Source organism: Prunus mume, linkage group LG6, assembly GCF_029339155.1.
Source record: "Prunus mume cultivar Tortuosa linkage group LG6, ASM2933915v1, whole genome shotgun sequence".
Lineage (NCBI taxonomy): Eukaryota > Viridiplantae > Streptophyta > Magnoliopsida > Rosales > Rosaceae > Prunus > Prunus mume.
This window is the reverse complement of record NC_142703.1, coordinates 16,649,046-16,660,821: the sequence shown is the minus strand read 5'-3', so window position 1 is coordinate 16,660,821 and position 11,776 is coordinate 16,649,046. Positions and strand designations below refer to the sequence as shown.

At 35.5% G+C, this 11,776-nt stretch overlaps 1 pseudogene; it reads right to left on the bottom strand.

The window, feature by feature from the left end:
* Positions 1-9,304: 9,304 nt before the first annotated feature.
* LOC103335998 (uncharacterized protein At2g29880-like) lies at positions 9,305-10,170 on the bottom strand (annotated as a pseudogene).
* Positions 10,171-11,776: the final 1,606 nt, after the last annotated feature.

Below are 11,776 nucleotides of genomic sequence, written 5' to 3'. Positions count from 1 at the left end.
CTGAAAGGGTTGGAAATTATGGTGATTTATTGTCCAAGAGTTTTTGGTTGGCAATGTCAGTGGGAAGAAGAATCATGTGCGTGAAAAATCTTGGTCTTTCGGGGCCCCAAGAGCTCCTATCCCTGCTGGGTCTCTCTGACCCAAGGGCCAGTTTAACCAAAAATAAATGCTGTGTCCTTAAGACAGTTTACGTTTCACTACATTGCTCATGGTCACGCTTATCTCCTAAGATACAACCACCACTTACAATTGTAACTTTTTTCATTTTTCATTTCAAACTTTAAATTCAGTCGGCAATTAGACCAGTATTAACTAGTACATGCGTCGTTAAACACCTTGCGGTTACATAAAAATTTGAATGCAAACCCTCTGTGTCTAGAAACAATTCTGCACTAAAAATAGTTTTCAGTTCAACATTGGTCGTGTGTGTTTATTTTCTTGTCTCACCACAACAACTTCCAAAACCACAGCAAAGCTAGCTGCAGTCATTCTGTCACAAAAACAAGTTGATGTATTTTGTTTTTGTTTGTTCGTTTGTTAAAAATAGTTTATGGTTTAATGCTCTGTTCTGTTAAGGGAAAGCTTGGTTGCAATAATTAAACTTTTGGTTTATATATAATTTCTTTAAATCCAAATTCAAGAACCATTAATCCAAACTTTTGGTTTATATATAATTAAACTCTTGGTTGCAAGCTAATAGCTTGCAAAAATATGATTCAAATGGAAAAGCAAAAAACAAATACACATCAAATTAATAGTACATTTATATCTATATGCAAGATTAGACTAATATTTAAACATGTTTACAAGGTGTCACCAAGGCACAAAACGGTCCATAAGCAAACAGACTGTGGCCTCTGAAAGCGTAGAGGAATCCAAGTCCTTCTGAATCTGAGCCATTCTGCTGCTCTCTTTTCTTGCTTCTTTCAACACTTGTTGTTCCTCAACCTCATCATCACCCTCTCCTTGTTTGCCCTTTGATGAAAACACCATTCGTCTCTTAGCTCCTACCTTGTCTTTCAGCTTTGCAAACTCGCTCATCCAAACCTCCACCACTGCAGACATACTTGAACTACTTGAAAACTTGAAATTCTTGCTTGGTCTTGACTCTTGAGTTTGTTCAAGGATGATGAGGAGAGCTGGCAATTATGCTTGTTGGGTTATATAGAAGAGAGAGAGAGAGAGAGAGAGAGAGAGAGAGAGAGAGAGGGGCTTGCCCTTCATGTGGTTTGGATTGGATGAAAAGTCACAGCCGTTGGATATAGGCTCGCACACAGGATTTAGTTTTAGGAATATTCGTTGGAGAGAGAGAGAGAGACTAGAAGTGGGGTATGAGTTTTGTGGAGTGAATGAAAAGCTTCCCCGTGGGCACACGGAACTCTCTTCTTTAGATTGTGGGCGACTTGGCATATTACTATTCAACAATAATATTCCATCGCATCTTAGTTTTTCTTTTGTCTGATTCCAACATTGCATTTCTCCGAAAGGCTGTTTGGGGAATTGTATTGGTAAAATTGGGGATCCACAATTTGGTCATTTTTGATGTGAGAATCGAAGGAAGTTGGACCTGCTCAGCTCCAAAATGTTAATTTACCCCTCCTCCACGTGTTTATCATGTGAAAACATCAAATTCCTTTGTTGATTTAAAGAATTGCTTAATTGAAATCTTAAGCAATTTCCAAAATTAACTATTTAAGTCCTTTTTATACAAAACTTAAGTCCTTTGAGTTTTTCTACTCTTGTAATAGTCTTTTGTGATTTGGGTCGAACTCTTTTCTTAATCGTTGGTATGTGTGATACTCTTATTCTAGAGTTTGTCTCAAGTGGTTTTCCTAAGAATGTTCTAATGAAACTACTGTATTCATATCTGTCTTTCTATGCTTTTTAGCTTATGAATGTAATCTTCTTAAAATTTAAAAATAATAATAATAATAATAATAATTAATTAAAAAAAGAAGTTCTTTGGGTACATAAAAGATCTCCAATTTGACAAAAGAGGATATTTTCAATGATATTTTCACTACAATCCAGTGAAATTTTCCTTTGGCTCCCCATACCTGTTCGTGAAAGCTTCTTTAAATAATTTCGCAGTCACCTGGACCAATGTTGACGTCATAAACACATGGTTTTGGGGCCTCTGTATGTGGGGCAAATATTTGGCATATGTGATTGTAAATCAATGGCATTGCTAGCCATCTTGCTCATTCCATAATAGCTTCAAGTGACCTTAGTCGTAGCTTCAAGTTATGAAGAAACTTAGATTATATGCACATTATCATTTACGAGCAATAAAATAAAATAAAAAACTCATCTTGCTCATCTCTTACTCCATAGGTCCACCAGCAATAAGAGATAAGACTAAATATCTTTTGCACCAATAAGAAGTCAAAAGTGTAGAGCAAAGAAAGAACTCTTCAACAACTCCAAGTGTGTGAAATTGAGGGGGATATTTTGAAGCTTAATTGGATATTTAGGAAGATATATAGAAACTTGGTAGGGTCTAAAGACTATATATATAAACAATAAAGTAAAGCAAATAGTGTTGGAAGTTTGAATGAAATACAAGACATCTTTTGTCCTATAATGGTAGAATAGAGAAAGAGATTGGTTCTTATAATTCTGGAATGTCCACACTTGGTAGATGGACAGTAGACCTAAAAGAAGTAATTTGAGCTTCACATTGGGTATGGACTTTAAATATTATGATTAATTATAATTTTTTGTCACTGGGGTTTGCCTCGAAATCAAATTTGGTCACCGTGATTTTAATTTTTCCAATTTGATCACCGTACTTGGAATTTTATTTGGCTTTTGGTTATGGAATGTAATAATATCAATGATACCCATTTGTTATTTAAAATGTTTTATATTTGGGCATTCTAGGGTTCACTCCTCAAGAATTAGAACGGAGCCCCATGTTTTTTGAAAATGCGAAAAACACATGTAAAGTCGTTTTCAATTTTACTACAATTTAACACCTTGTGATGTTTAAAAAAAAAAAATAACAATATCCTGTGTTTTCTAAAGCCAACGCACCAAATAGATATATGCATGCTCTTTTTCTCAGAAAACAAAAAACACATTTGAAAAATGATATGGAACAGGCCCTAATATATCCTTTTTGAATTAGTCTCTTGTAATTGTATTGCATGAAGGTGCCATTATTAGTGCTATTATTAATGGCCTAATAGAAAAATGAATTTATTATAAGATGCGCTTCAAATAAACTGATTTCCAATCAAACTATTGTGCTCTAAGTGACGAACTGGCTCAAATTGGTTCTTTTCTATGCCTCAATACAATTAAGGACTTTATTATTTTCCTAGTACAAAAACTAAAATAAAAAGAAAGCAAAATAAAGCAACAAAAGCGTGCCAAAACAAAGGGATATGGCTGGAATCAAGACTATCACCACTTTAACTCGCCTCAGATCGCCTAGAAGCTCGTCAGAATGCCCGGAAAGTTCAAAGTTGGAGAACTTGATGATAGTTTGTCAGGACTCGAAAGTTAGTCAACAAGATAACTACAATTTGGGCAAGAAATGAAAACAATCACAACTTGAATGTCACGCTAGTTGGAAGTAGCACCACCATTTGGCATAGAAACAAAAATAACATGTGGGAAATTTCCTAGGAGTTGTCAATTCGAGATTTTTAAAAACTACGGGAATCTTTGAAATATTGTAGATGTTGTGTTTAGAGAAAGTTGGTATATCCAGTCAAAGTCGTTGCTCATTGGGTTACTTTCGTTCTGTTTCCAAACACCCACGGGACTAGAACTTGTAGAAGGTGCCAAGTCAATGTTTGTGTTTTTAAAATAGCTAGTTGGGAGCAAAAGGCAGAGCAAAAGGTATAGAAAGCTTGATCAATAGTGTTGGGGAGAAAGGCAGCTAAAGGTAATTTCTGTCTGCTTTTATATTAGGCTTACGTGCTACCGTGTCTCTTGAAATATTGATTAATTTCCATAGTACTCTCTTAAAGTTAAATGACCCACTTTGCTATTTTGACTAATGTTTTGTATCTCGCTATACCCCTCACACTCAAGTCTGTTAAAAATTCCGTTAAAAATATTGATGTGGCACCAATAGGACCCATTATTTTGCTAAACTAAGTGTCATGTGTGAAGAAAAAAATAAACAATACAAAATGGAAAAAGTAAAAATAAAAAATATATCTTCTTTTCCACTCCCTAGAAGCCTTCGTCACTCTCTGTTGCGTCTCTCCCTCTTCATTTCTCCACCATCTGATAGCACCCTATCCCTAGCCCCACCCCTACCCCTAGCCATGACCCACCCCCAACCCATCCCTACCGACAACCCAACACTAGCGCACTGACCCCCTTCATCTCTCTCTCTCTCTCTCCGATTTGGCCTTTCACCTCACCCCACCACAGCCGCTAATCATCCCTCCATCTCACCCCACCACAACCGCTAATCATCCCTCCACCACCATCATAACCTAAAACTAGATATTCTCCAATATACAACTTTGTTCATCAATCGATTTTTAATAACTTGGAGATAGTTATAGATTTTACCGTTCCCAACTTCAAGTTCTGTTTCTCACAAATACCATCAAATAAGCCATAATAAGTGAAAATAAAATAATTGAAATAGGTCTTGGTGGGTGGGCTGGATTGGAGCGATTTTTTTTTTATTTTTTTGCAGATCTATTTTCCATAATATAATAAATTATGAGCAATGTGGTCTTTTGCTTGCACTGAATTTTGGGGCTGGACTTGAGACAGAGAGAGACAGAGAGATAGAGAGATAGGTGGGTGTCTTGGGAAGTTTTGTGGTGAGAGGGTGGTAAGGGTTGGTTGCTGGGTGGTGATATTGGGCAGTGGCTTGTTAGATGGTGGTTATGGTGGGAGGGGGAGGGCACGAGAGTTAAAAAGGAATGAATTTTTTGTTATTTATTATTAGTTTTGTCATTTTGTATTTGTTATTTTAAAAAGAATGAATTTTTTAATTTTTAATTTTTTTTTCTTCACACATGGCACTTAGTTGAGCAAAATAGTGTGTCCCATTCGTGCCAAAACAGCATTTTTAACGGAATTTTTAACATACTTGACGGTGAGGGGCAAAGTGAAATACAAAATATCGGTCGATGGAGAAAGTAGGTCACTTTAACTTTAAGGAGTCTGTGCGAATTGACCAAAATTTCAGGGGGCACCGTTGCAATTAAGCCTTTATATTCTTGCCTCAAAGTTTGATCAATAGCCTTGTTTTCTCAAAGTTGTCATACTAAATAATGAAAGATACAATCCCACGTTCCTCACCCCTTCTTCCCAATAACTAAAATCATCCTCCTTCCCTGCAATATTTTTGAATGATTTTTAGTTGTTGGGCACTAAATTCGTTTTGGGAAGGTAGCAATGATGTCATGTGACTCACTAATTTTTATTGCCCTCCAGCCCATGTGAGGGACCCTGCTAGGCTTAACATTAGCTTTAAGCCCTAATAATTTGGGCCGGCCCATTGATGACTCCTAAATGAATTAATTAATCCAAACCACATCATCATCTACTAGAGAGAGAGAGAAGTAAACACAAGAAAAATGGACATTTGCACCATATTTTATGCTTATTTAGTTATATTTAAATATGTACATGCTCATTGAAAATCTAATATTCTTTACGAATGCCAAACCCTAACCCTAGCCCCATTTCTATCAAAAATTTCTCTTAGGACCGTTGTCATTTTGAGGAGGGAGGAAGTCATTGTTCTTTTTTTCATCTCCTCTATTATTTTCCTCCCTCTATTCTTCCTTCATTTTCAAAGACAAAAGGTTTTCGTCTTCGTTTTGTTATCTCATCGTCGGATCTCCACCTGCACTTCGGCGTGCATCTTTTTTGCTGTTTCTTTATATTCGGAATAAGTCATAGAGACTCTTTGGATTCTCTGTGTAGTTTTCACCTCTCGTTTTGTGAGATCTTTTCATTTCTCTTTTGTGAGACATTTTCATGTTTCCTTTGTAAGAGTTTTATTTGTATTATTATGACTTTGTTTTTTAGTGCTACTATTTCCACCCCAGTGTCCTATTTTTTCACCCACCTTATCTTTTCACCCACCATATAAATTTGAAAAAACATAATCATATCTTGCCACCATTATTCCTAAAATACCCTTTAATTATTAATTTAAACAATTAAAAAATAAAAAATTGAAAAGAAAAAGAACCATCAACCACCGCCCACCAACCCTCCATCTTCCTCTTTGTTTCTCTTCTTTTTCTCTCTCCCTCTCTCTCTCTCTTTAGAAAACAAGGAATGTATAAGTTGATTGTGAATCTACCATAAGTTGACTAAGGTTCAGTTGGACCAGCGATCCATATCCCACCAGAAAGTCTTATTTGCAAATCCCATCCGCTCATATAATTGACGAATTCGTGGTGGGAGGCGTCGACCAGGAGAGGTAGTGATTGGTTCGTGATGGCTGGTGGTTTCTGTACAATCTTTTTTTTTTCTTTTAATTTTGAGGAAGATGGAGATGACCCATATGAAAAGATTGAAGGATTGAGATTAAGATCATGTTGTTGATGTTAGGGAAGAAAAGGACAAAATTTGAAAACGAACAACATATGTTAAATAAGATTGTTCTTTGTGCATGAAAGAGAGATGGAGGAAGGAATAGAAACAAAGAGGGAGGCGGCAACAGCAACCATGAAAGGGAATTTGCCATGGGGGAGGGGGGGTGGGAGGGTTCTTTTTTTTTTTTTTTTTACTTTTCGTTTTTAAAATTTTATTCTAAAGGGGAATTGCCATAAGTTGATGAATGGTGAGTTCATCGCATTGTTCCTTGATGTTGCAGTTGTGCAGGTTTGCATATGCGATTGTTTTCTCCTATCTTGCAAGTTTCCTGAGCGTGCCTTCTTTTCTTTTTTTCCTTTTTTTTTAAAACTAATATATTGTTTGTGAAAAAAATAAATTTACTTTATATGAAGTTTTTAAATTTTTTTTTCAAGTCCTTAGAAGTAATTTTACAAAAGGATAAATTTGTCCTGAAAATTTTGAAAATAAAGTTGGTGGAAAAATAGGACAGGTGGGTGGAAATAGCAACACTCTTGTTTTTTCAAGCTTTTTCTCTTTTTGATTATTTTGTTAGGCCATCTCCAATTTGTTGGCTGCGCAAATCTCATGGTCTGGTGCTCTGGGCCGAGGGGATGTGCGTTAACACGTGACGTCCTTCTTTTGGATGCGGTGCGGTTGTGCGCGGGCATGCTAGCACGGTCTACCATGTGTCGAGATGGTGATGAGCTTAAGGTAGAAGATGGTTAAATGATGCGCCTGTTTTGAGTTCGACTCCTAATCAAACGATTGTGACCGAGAGAGGAACGATATCGGCCGTCAGGTTCACGGCCCTGAGTTATAAGGCCGTTTAGTAGTGGTGTTGGTGACGGGTTTTAGGCGTGCTCCAGCGCGTTGCTCAGAGAGCGACGGTCGTATGATATATGGGGTGAATGAGATGATAACAGAGATGGTGCTCCGGCGCCTTGAAAATCAAGGGTCGTATGATATATTGATGAATAGATTTTCTTTACAATCTACCACTACTCCTAGGAAAGCAAATAAAGGTATTGAAAGTGCATTACAGGAAAATATAATTTGCTCCGTGGAAGGCTTTTGGTTTGGTGTTTGAATCCTTTGAATGTAGTCTTGAGCTTAGTATTTATAAGGGGAGTCCTGGAGGGACAATCGAGGCTGAAAATATCTACGTGGTGGAGCCTGATCGGGGCAAGTGGGTAGTCAAATCAGCATTTGGGATCGTGAAGCATGGTGGTGTGACCCCCATAAATCCCGGTAAATCTCGGCCACCGCCCTGATCGTGGGTTCTGCCCCCTTGGCCGTGGGAACGCATTTAATGCCCTAGTCTGGTGGTTGGTGATCTAACCTCAAGTTGTAAGAATACTTGTGAGAATGTTTGCGCCTAACCACTCTGATTTCCATCACCAAATCCTAACTTCAGTCACTTCCCATCTTCCCTCGTGCATTAAATGCTTCTTGCAACTAGTGGGTTTGCTGCGCTAGTCAGAGGATTTACTTCATTAAATGGGGCGTGGGACCCTGAGGCCACGTGACGATTTGACCACAGTATCTTCGGCCATGTCTTTTACGGCCTTCGGCTTCGGTCTATAATACCGCGGTCGGGAGGCCGAGAGGATTCTGCCTTTGCAGCTTTTTTTTTGTTTTCGAAAGCAAAATGCCTAACGAAATGTGACCGTTTCAGTTCATGAGTAGGTGCTAGGGCCGAGAGGAAGTTCCTTCAGTCAGTTTATGACCGTGATTTATCAGGCACAAACACAGTCATAAGACTAAGGGAGGTGTATTAAATTAAGATTTTAAAAGAGTTAAATGGAGTTCTAAAGTTCATAGAGTTAAACATATTTTAATTGATTTCTACAAACTCCACATAGAGTTTGATTGAATTCCTAAATTGATTTTAATGGTGTTTGTTAGAGTTTTATCATAGATTTTAAAAGAGTTTATTAGAGTTCTAAAATGTTTTTTTCTTTTTTTTCTTTTCCTTTTGGGGCTGTTTTTTGTTTTTCTTCCTCGATTTCTTCATTCCATAGTACTGCATCTACTTCGTCCTACTTCTTCCTACGGTCTTGATCTCTGGTTTATTGGTGATTGCTACACTAATTATTGATTTCTTTGCTGAAATGATGACTAGTTTTTGTCTTAGAGAATGTATTTTGTATCTATGTTATGCTGTTCGTTTGTTTTGATGTGGTTAGAGATAATGCTAGTGAATGAAACGGATGTTTTCAGCCATTGTTAGTACTTTTATTCTGGCCCAAAATTGTAAATAACTATATAGGTTAAAATAAAATACCATTAATGAAAAGACAAAACTGAAAAAGCATAAAGGCACATAAAACACGAGCAATACTCATAAGTAACACACATAAACATAACCCAAATAATTAATTCTAAACCAAAGTTCAACCAATTCCAAACTAATAAAGTCTTAACACTTTTCCAAAATGGTAAATACTTCCAAACCAAAGTCTTAAAAATATACCAACATGATAAAAATAGTTTAAACCAAAGTTTTAACCTAATCTAAAATGGTAAACATAATCTCAAAGAACCACACTCATTCCATATTGTATAGTATCCACTTTGAGCGCTCTTCAAGTAACATTTTCAGGAATGCATTTTTCATTCCCAACTTATGAACCAGCCCAAGTGCTTTGTAACGAGTACGATTATCCAAGTTCGGAGTCTCCTTGATGGCATCCCAAACATTGTTAGTTTTCTCTCTCTCTTTCTCTCTTTTCTCCATTAGGCTATGCATTCCTCAAATTTCAATGGTAATTGCAGCAATTGAATCCATGCCTGCATAAACTTTTTCTACCAGTTCAACTCGAGTTATGGTCTCAACTGAATTATTATTTGCTTTAGACTCAGTTTTAGGTTTCTTTCTTTGAGGGAGCTTTTCTAATGGAGCCTCCAAATTTGTGTCCATAAAATGTGATGAAGTAAAATTACCAGACAACAAAGATTGGTATGATGTTCCATTTTGACTTGGTACAAATGCCTCATTGGAATCCTGCAATCTGGTAGGTTTACTTTCTCCAACTTCATACGCTCTAGCATCAGTATTATCACCAAGGCCAATTGAGTTTTTCCTAGCAGCTGTTCCATTGCCAATTGCAGTTACCAAATCCTCATAGTCTGCAAATGTATCTCTTTGAAGATGCACTTGACTTGGAGGAGACTAGCAAAAACCAATAATAAAATAATAAAAAATAAAAACATGCATAAAGTACGAAAGTGAAAGTTATCATTATAAAGTAATATTTAACAAAATTGAAATCTTACCTTAAAGTAATCTTGCCATACTTCTTCAGTAGTTGTGAATTTCTTTGAGATGGAGTCCCACCCAAATCCAGAACTATGAAGCATAAGCTGAGTAAAACTATGATATCTTGTCTTAAACCATTTCATACGGCTCTAATATTGATGAGAAGTTTTTTGGCATCCAAGTTTTGCATTAAGAACAGGAAGTATCTTGCTTTCTACTATTTGCTTGCTTAGTAAACCATTAGAATCACGCCATTCGCAGTTGGCAGCATCAACCATTAGTTCTAACAGCATATTGCTTTCTTTCGAGGTCCATGGGTTATAAGGTATTTTTTCTTTTCCTTGTTGTGAATCTCCCATTTATAATGTTACTAGATAATACATGAAATCTTTAATTAGTTCATAAGAAAAAAATTATCTAAAAAAATTATATACGAAGATAATTTTTTTCCTTTTTGTTTTGGCATGGACTAGATATACATAGATATTGTACACCAAAAAAAAAAAAAAGGATGAACATAGATCGATGAAGAGGGCTATCATCTATATGATATGATGCATAGAAACAAAAAACAAAAAAAACAGCAACTACAAACAAAAAATTAATAATAACAGCAACCAAAAAAAAAAAATAATAACAGCAAACCTTGACAAGCACACATGTTATATGATGTGCATCGAATACAAGATGTGCAATTGCTTGGATATATAACGGAAAAGTAGAAACAACAATTGCTTGGATATATGACGGTAACAATAACTTTTCAACTATTCATACATGATGTGCATCGAAACAAGCAACATCAATTGCTTGGATATATGATGATGTATAGCAACAACAATTATTCAAGCACTGGAAAGCGTAGAAAGCATAGAAAAAGAGAAGAGATTTTTTTACCTCCACTTGACAAGCACACACGTTCAAGGACTGAAAAGCGTAGAGTACGTTCAAAGTTTTTAGGGTTCACATAAGATTTGTCAAAGCCTTTTGTATTTATATTTACCACTTTATTTTCTAACAAAATTGGGCAACTTATTAATTCCTTCAAAATAAATTACTTTTTGAATACACCTAAATTTTGTTTGACTTTTCAAAAGTCATAATTGAATACACCTAGATTTCGATGTATTTTTTAAATATCAATTGAAATCTGAATTGAATACACCCAAACTTTTAAGAACTCTTTTAAAATATGAATTGAATATACATAGATAATTGAATACCCTAAATGCAGTCTAGGGCTAAAAATTTAACCCTCCAAAATATTTATTTTTTAAAAAATAGTGCATGACTAAATTTTTCTATCTCCAGCCATGCATTGCTATATTTTAGGGTCCTTATTTTATTATTTTGAGAAAAACTATGGTACAACACTCATACATTCCACAACTATGTATTGTTTAATTTAATTAAACTACTATTTAGAGATAATATGTCATATATGACAAGATTTCTGATAAGATTTTGTGTCCATGTGGCACATCTTATCCTGAAGGAGTCTTAATAATTTTTTGGGCTATGATTTTTGAGTGACACGTGTTGAATTTTTTATAATTTTTTCTTAAATAACACGAATTGAAACATTAAAAAATTGAAAACATAATTTTCCGGGCTCCAACAATCATGACCAGTAATTTTTATAATTTTTTCTTAAATAACATGAATTGAAAATATTTAAAAAGGTGACCACACTTTTATAAAAAAATAATAAAAAAAAAAAGATGGGTTTCAATGGTCTGACCTCCAACGTTCATGACCATTAATTTTTTTTATAGATTTTTCTTAAACAACATGAATTGAAAACATTTAATACATATATATATATATATATATATCAAGATAACATCATCGATGACATCAGCACTTTTAATGTTGACTATTGGATATGTATTTGCACGAGATGATTTGTGCTCTTGCCCACACTTGATAATTTATCTTCTTCAATAGCACATGCATGAGGCTCAC